Source organism: Diceros bicornis, chromosome 17 (assembly GCF_020826845.1).
Source record: "Diceros bicornis minor isolate mBicDic1 chromosome 17, mDicBic1.mat.cur, whole genome shotgun sequence".
Taxonomy (NCBI): domain Eukaryota; kingdom Metazoa; phylum Chordata; class Mammalia; order Perissodactyla; family Rhinocerotidae; genus Diceros; species Diceros bicornis.
Window position 1 is genome coordinate 32863561 of NC_080756.1, and position 14305 is coordinate 32877865.

The 14305-nt window shown below is 39.3% G+C and overlaps 1 long non-coding RNA gene across 1 annotated transcript; it reads left to right on the forward strand.

The window, feature by feature from the left end:
* Positions 1-925: 925 nt before the first annotated feature.
* LOC131415758 (uncharacterized) lies at positions 926-13985 on the forward strand. The gene is made up of 4 exons (XR_009222504.1): positions 926-1001; positions 1157-1242; positions 12008-12056; positions 13619-13985. It is a non-coding gene; the product is annotated as an uncharacterized LOC131415758 (long non-coding RNA).
* The last annotated feature ends 320 nt before the right edge of the window (positions 13986-14305 follow it).

Here is a 14305-nt window from a genome sequence, read left to right on the forward strand (position 1 = left end):
GCAGATCTCTGGCTCTCCTCCAGACTTAATGAATTATAATTTGTGGAGTTGAGGTTTGGGAATCAGCAGTTGTTGGATGCTCTCCAGGAGATTCTTTGATACTTAGAAACTTAGGAACCATGGAGTGTACGTAGTATTTATAGTTTTAAGTATTTTACTTGTATTGACTCAGTTTGATCCTCACAACTACCCTATGAATTATGTTCCATTATTACTTAAGTAAACATATGAGGAAACTGAGGCACAGAGAGTTTAAGTGACGTGCCCAAATGACACAACTAAGAAGTGTCAGAGCCAAGACTGCCCCGCTGGCAGTCTGGCTCCTAACTGCATGGTCTTAACCACCATAGCAGGTGGCCTCTTTGAGGACAGTTAACTTTGATATCCTGTCATCTCCCTGGGGTGGAACAGCCAGGGGAAATGGTTTACACTCCCCTTGTATCAAATGTGAATTCATCTTGTCGAGCAAAATAAGCAATAACCATTCTATAGATAAGAGAGATAAGGTGAGTTTTACTTGAGCCTGGCTGAGGGTTATAACCCCTGAAGGCAGTTTCCACAAAGGAAGAAAGCATTCCCAAGAAGCATGGTTTTCAGTACAGTCTTATATCTTTTTAGAACAAAGAACATACACTAAACACGTCCAGGATACATATTCATCAACGTTTCAAAGAGGTATTCAGTTGCAAATTAGCAGGTCAATAAGACCCTGATGGGGAAAGGGACTAACAGGGGCGTTACCAATAGGGAGGTGGAGGGGAAGTATGCATTCCTATCTTAAGAGAGTGCATTTCTTACTTTAATGGTTAAAGCAGATGTACAATGTATGTTTGATAGGCCGCAAGTGAGCCTTTTTAGTTTAAGCCCAATCAGTTTTGAACCCAAATGGTTACCCCTCTACCTCAATATGTGAAAATCTCTTGTTGATCTCTTCTTTTTGTTTTTAAGCAGAGACAAGCCAGTGATTCAAGGCTCTCTGTGTCTGAAATGTGTGTGAACAGGTAGTGAAACCAACTTGGCATGCATAGAAAACCCTGTATTTGTCATTTATTTTGACAGTAAAAGGCTGAGAGAGCTTTAATTTTGATAAGTGGCTTCTGCAATTGAAACAAGGGGAAGCTTTCATGAGAGTTTTTATTGATTTCCCCCAAATTAGGTTGAGATTGGCTGCCTGCAAAAAGCCTTCAACTCCAGGCTTAACAGACTGGACCTCCAGGAAGCATTTTAAATGTGTCTTTCCAGGTTAGTATCCTTTAAATTGTGAATCTTATACCATCAACTTTATGTTATTTGGCTTTCGGTTCATCAATTCTGTACATCTTTTAACTGTTACACTGTAGTGTAGTATAGCAATAATTAATGAGGCAAAGTTTTAAAGTATCTTTCAGATCAAAGAAATGTGAAATTATGTTTTTTACATTTTAATGTTTAAAAACTTTATCAAGAATTCAATAATTTATTAATTCACAAACATTTAACGAACAGTGATCTTAGTGTTGGACATAAACTATTGAGCAAGACAGAAGAAGTTCCTGCCCACAGGAACTTAATAATCTGTTAGGTTGAACCATATGAAAGTGACCCATTTTGGTTTCTAGTCTAATCAGATATTCTTTTCTAATTGCTCACAAACCATTTGTTTAGTAATCTATTCCAGAATGTTTTATCATTTGATGGCCAAGCTCTGAGGTCTCACTTTCAGCTTCTTCTTTGGGGTAATTCCAATTTCTTTCATTTGTTTCTCCAGCCTCAGGGTTGGAGCCTGCTTTCAGTAGTTGCTACCTCTGTGATACCTTAGTGTTCTCTTTTTGTCTTTTCAATTACCTAGTTAACAACTTGATACCTGGTTAACGTAATATTAAATTCTATCTTAAAATACCTGATGTGGCTTCTGTCTCCTAACTGGGAGATTCACAATTAAAAGAGGGTGATGTGAGGGATGACTACTTAACATTGAGTGGTCAGAGAAGGCCTCTCTACAGAGGTGATGTTTAAACTAAAATCTCAAAGACAAAAAGGAGTTGGGCCAGGGAGGCAACATTCCAGGCAAAGGAGGTAGCTAGTTCAAAGGCACTAAGGTGGGAGCAGCTGGAGTGCAAGGGGAGGGGAGAGAGAGAGTGTTACAATTACCCGGTTGTTGAGGGGGGAGGGGGGCAGCCAGCCAGGGATCTTTGTCTGCCAGGGGAGGGAGTTTTCATTTGATTCTAGTGAGTTGGAGGATTTTAAGCAGAAGAATGGAGTGATCTAATTTAAGTTTTAAAAGCTCACTTTGGCTTTGTGTAGAAAATGAATTGTAGGGAGTGAGAATCAATGTAGACAACTGGCTAGGAGGTGTTTGCTGTGGTCCAGGTGAGGGGGTGGTGGTGGCTTCAACCAAATGATAGTAATAGAAATGGTAAGAAGCAGACATATTGGGTACATACTTTGGAGATGTTAAAAGAATCCAATGAAGCATTAATGTGTGGGGTAAGGAAAAGAGAGGAATTGAGGAAAATTTGCAATGCAATGTAATGTGTGTGTGTGTGTGTGTGTGTGTGTGTGTGTGTGTAGTAGCTCTTCATTGAGCTGTTGACCGAAATAATCCATAATCAATCTATAAATCAAAATGGGGGTGAGTTTATTATGAACCAGATCTGAGGACTAACCAGGGGCCTTCCTTCCCCAAGGAAGGCAGAGCACCAAAGAAGTGGGGTGTGCAGAGCGGTTATATACTATCTTGGAACAAAGAGCATACATCACATGTGATAGGAATGTCCCTTTTATAATTCTCAGAAGATGCTTAGCTGACACGGCAGATCAGTGGTCAGCAGGTCAATGGTCACAAAGTGAGTGGTCAGTAATTAATCCTTAGTTTAGGGAGAGATCACACAGCACAGCAGGTCAGTAATTAATCCTTAGTTTAGGGAGAGATGCCTATCCTAAAGGAAATGCCAATATGGGGGAGGTTACATCCGTACCTTTAGGGGTATCATTCTTGTCTTTGGGACATGGTAAATGTTTAAAGCAGATGTACAATGCATGCTCAACAGGCCACATCAGGCCCTTTTGGAAAAACAAGGTCAGGTTGAATTAGCTTTAAACCAAATGGCTTCCTCATATGCTCCAAAATATCCTATTGCTTTTCGTTTATTTATCAAAGCCCACTCACCGTTTATGTATACGTACACATAATCACATACCCTCACATCCATACACTTGACAAGAGATCTTCACATATTGAAGTATGGGTTAGCTGGTTATTCTGGTTCAAAACTGTTTCGGCTTGAACTAAAGAAGCCTGACTTATGGCCTATCAAACATACATTGTACATCTGCTTTAACCATTAAAGAATGCCTTAAACATTATCTTGAAGTAAAAGAATGTACTCTTTTAAGATAAGAATGCATATTTCCCCTCCTACCCCACTGGTATCGGTAAGGCCTGTATTAGTACTCCTGAAGATAGTTCCCTTTCCCAGACATCAGGGTCCTGTTGACCTGTTAATTTGACACTGAATACCTCTTTGAAACTGATGAATATATATCCTGAGTGTGTTTACTGTATGTTCTTTGTTCTAAAAAGGTATAAAACCATACTGAAAATCTGGAACGCTTTCTTCCTTTGTGGAAACTGCCTTCCGGGATTATAATCCTCAGCTTGGCTCAAGTAAAACTCACCTTAAGACTCTTATCTATAGAATGTTATTGATTGTTTTGCATTGACATACTCACACACATATAAGCACATACCCACAGGCTGGAGGCTTCCATTCGGGATGACATGGACTCCTCAATCACTACTCCTCGTGAATCCTAATGCTCCACCTTACTGGGCTTTCATCCACTTCACGTTTCACCATCTTGTATGCAGAGATTTTATGAGAGATTTTGATAAATGCCTTTTCAGAAGTAAATATGCAAATATTTTTATAGCACCCTCAGATCAATTATCCCATTTAAAAAATGAGGTTAATCTGGGGCCAGCCCAGTGGCGCAAGTGGTTAAGTGTGGGCACTCCACTGTGGTGGCCCGGGGTTCGCTGGTTTGGATCCCGGGCACGCACCGACGCACCACTTGTCAAGCCAAGCTGTGGCAGCATCCCATATAAAGTGGAGGAAGATGGGCACGGATGTTAGCCCAAGGCCAGTCTTCCTCAGCAAAAAAAGAGGAGGATTGGCAGATGTTAGCTCAGGGCTGATCTTCCTGACCAAAAAAAAAAAAAAAATGAGGTTCATTAGTTAAGTCTTATTTTTTCTGAGCATGTATTGGCTTCCAGTCTAATCAGTGATCCTTTTCTAAGTGCTCACAAACATTTGTTTAGTAATCTGCTCCATAATGTTTTATCATTTGGTGTTAAGTTCACTCATCTATAGTTTTAGAGTCTACTTGCCACGTTTTAGAAAATTAGGAAATTTTTTGAACTCCAGTTTTCTGACTCCTCTTTATTTCTCGGTGATTTCTTATATGTTAAGTTCGGCAGTATCTCAAGCTCTACGTGAAGGTATATCACCTAGTTATCTCATTACTGCAGTCACCCCATATTTGGCAATTCCTTTTGATATTCTGGAATCTAATTGAACACACTTCAAACACCAGGCACTCTCTCCTAATCTATTTCAGAAAAAAAATTCATGTAAATCACATGTGCACATTTTTAGATAGGATGCATGTGGACCACCAAACACGACACATACCTTCCATTTTGTATCATTTCATGTAACTCATAGAAGTGTAGTAATAGAATAATAATACCATCTCAAGATGTTTCTTCTTTTTCAGAAATATGATAATTTCTTTGTCCCTTTTAAATAAAAGCGCTATGTTGTGTAATCTAAATGTTCGGTCTTAATTATTGTGTCTGTGGAATCAGTCATGCGCATCAAGGATCTGACTTAATGAGTGTCTTACCTTGCTCCCCTCCTTCACACCTGGGCTTTCAATACCGAAAAGAAAATGTGAAATGACCAGTGTTTAGATGTCATGACGTGGGAAGCTAGCAGTGGCTCTTCGTGGCTTTCATCTGCAAGGGAATGAACAGGAATTTTCCATTCTGATCATGAAAAATAAGTATTTGTAGAAAATTAGGAAAATTCAGGTATGTACAAAAGTGAAAATAAAACCATGTGTAATCCTACCACTGGTTAATATTTTGGTGTATATTCTCCCATTCTTTATATATATATATAATATATATTTAATGAACACACACATATATATTTAATGAACACACCATATATATGCATATATATGATTATTTTATTTAACTGGGAGTCATAATGTAATATTGTTCTACAATTTGTTTTTTAATCTGAACAATGGTTAATCAACATTTTCTTCTACAATTCTGTTTATAACTTATTTTGTTATACAGGTAAGACCTTTGAGACTTTTTCCCTGCATTCATCTTTTAAAAACAAAATAGGAACCCACTGCACTGTTTTATAATCTCTTTTTAAAGATACTTATATAATGAAAATATATCTCCATGTTAAGATAGTTTCACATTATCATTTTTAAGTGCCCATAATAGTTCATGGTATGATGCTACCAAAATTAATTTGATCATTTCCCTATGGTTGGACATTTAGTTTTTTATTTTTCAACTTTTTGCTCTATATTAATGTGACGAGGAGCATTCCTGTACATATAAAACTTTGTGCACTTCCCTTGATATTTCCTCGTATCAGAATTCTGGAGGTGAAATTGTTCAAACATTATGTACTTTTCAAAGCTTTTGAAGCTATCCTCCTCCAACCTAGATGTCCACCAATGATATGAAATTGCCTGTTTCCTCTCGTTGTGATAAGAGTGAATGAATTTTAAACAAACGGCTCTGTTCTGGAAAGTTCAGCCTGACAAAGAGGGAAATCGTGTAAAAGTAGCCACAGGGAGATGGGCTCTGAGGGAGCTGAGACGGGTCTCTGATGACTAGGACCTTCTCCATCTTGCTCTTCTCTCACAACTTTATTTTCTTAGTGCTTTCGAATTTCTAGTCACACTCCCGCTGTTCCACTCTACAGAGTGTGATGCTCTCCTCATGTCTTAATTGGACTTTCTAGTTGTTCATTGCTCTTTCCTCATTTCCTGTGGGTGGGACCTGTGAAGTGAGCTATTTCACATCAGGGTCTTAAGAAAACTGAGTTTCACAGAGGGTGTGCCAACACACGATTGGGTCAAGTCTCGCTGTGGACCACTGGCGTTAGACCCCATCCAACATTTAATTTTTCTGGCCTTTGGTGGGCACACAATTACTTCAATTTATTCCGGTGGGCGGGAATGGAAATGGAGTGGACAAGATCTCTTATATTTCCATTAGATTGATCTGTCAAACTATAATCTGGGATGCTCAAAATTCTGTAGGCTATAAATTATGCAAGTATCAGGTTTTTAGCATAAGCATATGCCATATGTAAACTCTAGACTTCCACATTCTCAAATCATTTGGCAAAGAGGAAGTGTTTGCAGAAGAGAAGAAAGTCAAAGGCATGAGAATAAAGACATGAGACTACTGTTTTGGTAAAATGGTTTGGAGTGTAGACAGTATAGGCAACTTTAATGAGAAAGTATATGCTCTCCTCCTGGCCTCCTACTCCCTATCCCCACCTTCTGCGTGTACATTTCTCAGTTGGGGATACTATATCCTGTTAAAAAAAAAAGTCTAAGACAACCTTTAGAAGTCTCTGTTCTACATTTTTATCTCAGGTAATTTTTTTTTTAGGAGAGTGAACAATGGGTTTCTCCTTTTTCTCTTTTCCTTTAGTTTATTTATAATCTTAAAATTCAGCTACTCAGTTCAGCAAGGGATTTATATTACCAGGCTTTTAATAAAAAGTCCAAATAATTGCGGTTTTGCCCACCCTTTTAAATCTCAGCTGCAGCTACTGATAAGTATTTTGATGCCCTGAAGATTCCCTTGTGGGGTGGTAATTAGATGATGTTTACAGATGCATAGTCTGGAAAGGTCGTTCCTAGTGGCACCCGGGTTGGAGGACACGTTCATGCCTGGTTCGTCCCAGCTGCAGGTATGACCAGAGAAGGACAGGCTCGGTGATTTCTGCTTCATCTCTGGTCACTGTGTCTCTGTCTCGAACACTGCAAGACTTGCCTGTGAATATTCAGCAGCTTAGAAAAGCCTGACAGTGTAGCACAGGAGTAGGAGGGCTTGGACTGCCTTGTGTGGGGGTTGAGGGGAGGAACTGGGGCAGCATCTGCCACTTGCTGTTTATGCAAAACCAAAGTTTCTTGAAATAGTATTGAACTGCATTTGCAGTTATTCCCCACAATTTGGTTTAGGACAAAAAGTGATATTTACTCAAATATACAGAATAACAGATGTTGGGAGTAATTTTTAACTGATTAATTGAATACCTTTATCTTTATAAATAACAAATTCCCTCTGCTTTCCTCGTGGTATTTGTTTTTTTTGGTATTCTTTGAATGTAAGAATACATATTCTGTTTTTAGCTAATGTATTTCTGTGCTGTAAGTATCATTTTACTGCCCACTGACTCTTGTGTTGGTGTATACCTGTGACAAAACTGGTTGCAAAAGTTATGGACTTGCCTCGTTATGGTGTTGCTTATGATTGTGTAATCTATTCATACTGAAGTGGTCAGTATAATTGAAATATGAAATAAGAGGCCAAAAATAAAGTAAAAGCTAAGTTGATCTTTTCTTTTTCCCTCTCAAAGTCAAATGTTCCACTTGAAATAATATGTGATGAGAAGTGGGGGAAAAAACCCTCCACTGAAGTAGCTTCTTTATCTTTATAAATCATTGGCTGGATCTGCTTGACAGCTTCCTTTTATTGGTGTTCAGAATTGCCTTTCTTGTACCTCCAGGACCAACTGCTTTTCTAATTAACCACCATTATCATTACAAGTAAGAATAGGGGCCACAGTTTTTATTACAGAAATGTCAAGATCCTAGGAGTTTTAAGCAGGAAGCATCCTTTGAGCTGCCTATCATGCTGAGTTATTATTCCTGTTCTAAATTTATGCATTTTTTTCCTCACTCTTCCTTTATATTTACAGTATTTTTAATGCAGAGCTGTGACTGCTCTCTAATCACCAAAGAAAGTTAGCATGACATTCTTCAAATTAGAAAGACGGAATTATATGACCTATACATTGTATTTGAAGTTATTGAAATTTAAATACAGTTATGTTGTGGGCAATGACACCAAGTTATTTGTCTAGAAGGTATAGATACTCTGGCTCTATGAGCTTCCTTTGATCAAGCACCAAGATGGCGTTGTGAGACCACTTTTTTTCTCCCACAGTACCCACAGCTAATTCACACCAAGCCAGCTGGGGCGTGTGTATTGCCGAGGGTACACAAAGACTTTACAGGGACAATGAGGCACAGCATGACAGAATGGATTTCTAGTACCTCAACATCCATTTTCCTAAAATTGCCTGAACCTGTACCTGTGATCATAACATCAAACTAGTTGTCTTTCCCCTCCTTCCTTCCACAATTGCCTTTGTTTCAATTTACAAATATAAGGCATACCTCTCACTCAGAGTGGGATTGTGCCACAGAACTGCTGAGGCCCCAAACAAACACACGGTTTGAGATATTGGTGTCAACAAACCCTCCTTTCATTAAGGTGCAAACAAATCAACATACAGCTTTGTGTTCCCCTGCGATGTTCTTATTTCTGTAAAGAACTGAATCATTGCTATAACGCAACTCCTCCTTCCTCTTTCACTAGTTCATTTGAACAATCTACAAAGACAAAAACGAGAAGTAGAGGTGATGCTGCACGCTCTCTCCTTCTAGCAACAAGTAATAGTAACCTCAGACACAAGAATTAACAAACAAAGCCCAAAACACTCAAAATAGCCACAAGTATTTTATTGAGTGCATATTTTATTTTTAATACTTATTTATAAAAGATTATAATATAGTTATGTTGATTGTGTGTCATAATAACTGTAAGAACAACTTAATCCAAACAATTTTTAACACTTATAAAGCCTTATGGTCAAAAGGAAAAATTTAAATTACGTGTGTATTTTGATGCGGAGAAATAGGACAGTCAACAAAAGAATTTCAAGCATAAAAATATGTTACAGTAAGACAAAATGCTGAGGTGGAAATATGAATTTCAGAAGAAAAAAGAAGGATGTAAAGTGAGCTTGTTCACATTTCTGTAAATAGAAGATTATGGGCTTTAATTGTTATTGCATTTAGATACCATGGAGTACATATAGAGCAGTGGTATCACTTTTATTTTATAATGCCAGCACTTATGGTGCCCTGGAAATAACATCCTTTCAACTGATTAAAATTATGATGAAAAAAATCTAAGTATCATTTTAAAAAGGTGAAATTTAATACATAGTTTAAAGAAAATATTTTAGGAAATGCATGAGGGAAAAAGGCCAAAGATCATGAGTCCAAGTTCTACAGAATGTCCCATGACATCCTCTGTAGGCAGTGTCTTCCTTTTTTTAGAGTATAGCCCATGGACAGTAGTATTATATCTCTTGCAAGCTTTTTAATTTGCTTTTAATCCAGTTAAAAATCTGTGCTAATAGTGTGGGGACAATTATTGGGAGAAAGAACAAATGAGTCAGGCAGGGAAGTCTCCCAGTTCAAAGCTTGCAGAGAGGGAAGGAGTGCATTAAACCGTAGGGAAGCTTGGGCGATATGATCACAAGCTGATAGAATTTAGATTAGAGACTAAGAAAAGGCGAATCTCCTGTTAGTAAAATGACCTTTTAAAAAGGCTTCAACCTACTTTGGCACTAATTGAAAAGAATCCATGGAAACAAGGTAGAGGAGCAAAGTAATTGGAGGGTTGGACATTGATTTAGAAAAAAGGTGTTAGAGAAGGCTGTTTGCCTTCGCAAGAAGATGGGAGAGCTATAGGAAGGAGGGGAGAGAATTTGTCCTAGGAATCAAGTTACACCAGGGAACAGAAGACTCATTTAAGTAGACCCCAGTTCAACTTTCTAAGAACATGAAATAGGAAAAAAAAAAAGCATTTCGTAGCTGACAAAGGGGTAGAAAAACACACACACACACACACACACACACACACACACACACACACAAAGATTATAGGGAGAAAGGGAGTAATGGGAAAAATCTCTTCATTGTTTAGTGTTGCATGAAAAACAAAGGCCATAAGTGACTGCAAATTTATTTATTTACTTCCAGTTTTATTGAGATGTAATTGATATATCACATTGTACTAGTTTTAGGTGTACAACATCATGATTTGATATATGTATATATTTCGAAAGGATTACCACAGTAAGTTTAGTTAACATCCATCACCTCATATAGTTAACATCTGTTACCTTGCATTTTTTTTTCTTGTGATGAGAACCTTTAAGATTTACTCTCTTAGCAACTTTCAAATATACAATACAGTATTGTTAACTGTAGTCACCATGCTCTACATTACATCCTCATGACATTTATTTTATAACTGGAAGTTTGTACTTCTTGACTGCCTTCATCTATTTTCCCTATCCTCCACCCCTGCCTTTGGTAGCCATCAATCTTTCTCCGTATCCACGAGTTTGGTTATTTTATTCAGATTCCACATATAGGTGAGAACATACAGTATTTGTCTTTGTTTGTCTGAGTTATCTCACTTAGCATAATGTCCTCATGGTGCATCCATGTTGTCACAAATGGCAGGATTTCCTTCCTTCTCATGGCTAAATAACATTCCATTGTGTGTGTGTGTGTGTGTATATATATATTTTTTTCTTTATCCATTCACTCGCTGATGGACACTTAGGTTGTTTCCATGTCTTAGCTATTGTAAATAATGCTGCGATGAACATGGGGGTGCAAATATCTCTTTGACATAGTGATTTTATTTCTTTCAAATATATTCCCAGAAGTGGAATGGCAAATTTAGGTAGTTTTCTTTTTGGTCTAGATTAACGTGGTGATGTGATGTAATTAGATTATTTTTTCGTCTATATTATTTATATACTCAACAAATAATGAGTAACTGCTGTTTGCAAGGCACTCTGCTAGGTGTTGGGGGGTATGTGAATAGACATAGCTTGGTCTCTGCCCATAAATTGCTTAAAATCTCAAAGTAAAACAAAAAGCATATAAATGGCTATAAGAACAAGCAATATGTTTTGACACAAACAAGAGAAACCATTTTCAACTTGGGTAGACAGGGAAAAATTCATTTACTCCTTCTCTTCACAAATATTCATGTCCACAGTGCACGGCAGCACTGAAAGGAGCTGAGATGCAGCAGTGACTGTGACGGACCCAGTCCTCTCCCTCCCGGTGGTGCTGATGACATGAAGGACATGTGAAGTTCTCCCTGGTGGTAGCAGCTTGCAGTTTGAGGCAGAAATACTTTTTGCCCATTTGCATGAATTTTTTGATTATTTTGAGTTGGTCTTTTTGTGCTTCCTAGCACCACACCATTTAGCATTTCTTTATAATACAGTTAATTCCACCTGCCTTAGTGTGACATTCAAGGCATTTATCATAGTGTGGCCCCAACTTCCCTTCCAGCTATGCCTCCAACTTCCCTCCCTTACGCCTTTCATTCACTTCATTCTCTTGTCACTTTATGCTTCCCTTTCCAGAAACTCCCCCTGTTGTTTTAGACCCCTGCTCTCTTGTTCCTGTTGCTTACTCTACCTGGAATGCATCTTTTCCTTTCTGGCCTTGAATGCATGTTTCCTTGGCTTTTGCGTCTTGAAATCCTCCTCATCTTTCCTTAAGTCTCTGTTCACAGGCCATCTCTTCCACGAAGCCTTCTCAGATCCTCCAGTCAAAATTATTCCCTTCCTTCTGGGTCTTCCCATGACGCTTAGTTCCCTTTAGGATGTGTGCAATTTCCAAGTGTCTTGACTCCCCATCAGATCTTAAACTCGTTGCACAGTATCTGACAAATAGGATGGACTTAAAAAATACTTACTTGCTGGAATAAAACACTCAATTTTTGAATCTGGTGGAGTTCACTAATTGGATCTCAGTGTATGCTTTCTGTAGACATATAGTGATTGATTGCTAGCACCTTGTTTTTCAGAAATTTGATCCCACCCTCCTAGAGACCCCAGAAGAACATGGGACACATGGTAAGTGTTCAGTAAATGCTTGGTGTTTGTATCTGAGTGTACAGAGGTGGCTGAAGAGGCCAGATGAATAGCTCCTTCTCAGTGTGTTCACTCACGTGATAATTGGTTTTTGATCTGGCGTCAGTGTTAGCAGCTCTGACACTATTTTCCTCTCTGAGTCTCTACTCCAAGGGATTCTACGGTCTTTATAGCAGGGTGCATTGGGCTGGCACGTTCTGCTGCTGCTGAGGCTTCCCAGTGGCACCTAACTGGACTACGGGGTGAGAAGCAGGCTTCGGGGCATCATGAAAGCATGAGCCACGCTCGCCCAAGTTGTGACTGCCTCATTCCAACCTGCCACCCCCAGGAGCACCTGCAGCTCGTGTTGTTGTCTGTGCTTTGTGTTATGCACATGTGCAGTGATGGGTGTTCCTCCAGACCCAAGCCGCTGGCTTTGCTCCAGGCCCTTGTCACTGAGGAGCCTGGTTCTCTGTTTAACCTCCAGGAGGCTCTGCAGGTGATGCTGAGCTAAGCGCTCAAGGAGCCGTGTGTAGACGGAGCAGACCCGGGCCTCCCAGCTGCTCTGCTCATTCACTGCCTTCCGGGCTGTGAGCCGGAGCTGGGTCTTGACACCATGGTGACACCACACTCCCCTTGCCCACCTCCTTCAAGTCGTGCTGGGCTTCCTGATTTCCTAGGTCCTCTCAGATTCGCGCATCAGTGGACTGTGAGTGTTCTAGCAGCAGCACTGTGGTAATAGATTTCAGCTCTCTGCTCCCAATGAAAATACTCAACTATGTCCAGAGTTTTTTGGTTTTTCCAATTCTCTATTGCTGCATTACAAACTACCCTAAAAACTTAGTGGCTTAAAAAAATTTTATTATTAATACTGTATCTATGATTCTGTGGGAATTCAGGGCACAGGAGGGACCATTCATCTCCACTCCATGCTGCTTGGAGACTCATCTGTGATGCTCCGAATAGCTGAGGGCTGGAACAACTGGAGGTGGTGGAGCATAGCTGTACTTCTTACGTGGAGGACCAGGGCTCTAAGATTTAGTGTTTCAAGACATAGGAAATGGAAGGTACCAGTCTCTTAAGGTCTGTGCCTGGAAACTGGCACTACTTTCATCATATTCAGTTGGTCATAAGTGAGTCACAGACCAACTCATGTTCAAGGATTGAATACTGAGAGGAATTGGTTCATTGGGGTCTCTTCGGAGATAAGATTTCTCACTAGTATAGGTTGGCATAGAATTTCTCTGTATGTGTGACTTGGTATCAATACATATGTGCACATATAATTAAGTTAATTTTATATAGATTTGTAATTAATCGATTTATTTGATAGTCTAATAAAGCTGACCAAAACCAGCATCCATTTAAACCTTAAATTAATAAGATGATGTCCACGAGCTGCACAAGAAAACTCATCTCGTTGCTTTGTGGCCCCACCTCTTTAGTCTGAATAGAAAGGGAGAAGAGAAAGGCACTGATGTTTGTTGAGCACTTCCAATGTACTTTGTGATCTTCATGTTATCCCATTTACTACAACAGCTATGTGCAGTTTCTTATAATTACAGAGAAGAAAACCAAGTAGGTGATTGCAAAAATGACCACAAATTATTCCCCTACCATGAAGAGGGAGATTCCGAGCTTGGGCCACAAGAGGTTTTGCACACACCCATTCTCTCTTTGAATTCTGTCACCACCATGGGAACAAGCCCAGGCCACCCACTGGGGGATGTGAGGAGGAGCGACCACATGGAGCAAAGATGACCTGTCCTAGCTGAGACTCCAGACACGTGCGAACGGCCAGCCAAAATCAGCAGCACCAATGCAGCAGTGGACTGCAGATGCATGAGTGAGCTCGGAAGAGACAGAGGAATCACCCAGCTGAACTATTTCCAAACTGCTGACCAATACAATCCTGTGTTAAATAAAGAAATTTAAGCCACTAAATGTTGGGGTGGCTTATTATTCAGTAAAACCTTGCTGATCTGCGAGTTCAGAGAGTTTAAGTAAAATTGTCTCCATGGCCATGTAGCTCACAAGCACTGAAAACTTATAATAATGACAACTGCTTATAACAGTAGATAGTGCCACTAAGCCTGTGTCATGTTTATTTGAGCTGAGCACTTGTGTGTAGTTGTGCACCTGCTTGTACAATTTTTCACAAGCTGATATGGGCAGGTAAGAATTGCAAAAAGATATAGGCAAAGAATAGCTTCTCAATTAGTGACACATTTATAAAAGTTCAGATTTATCCA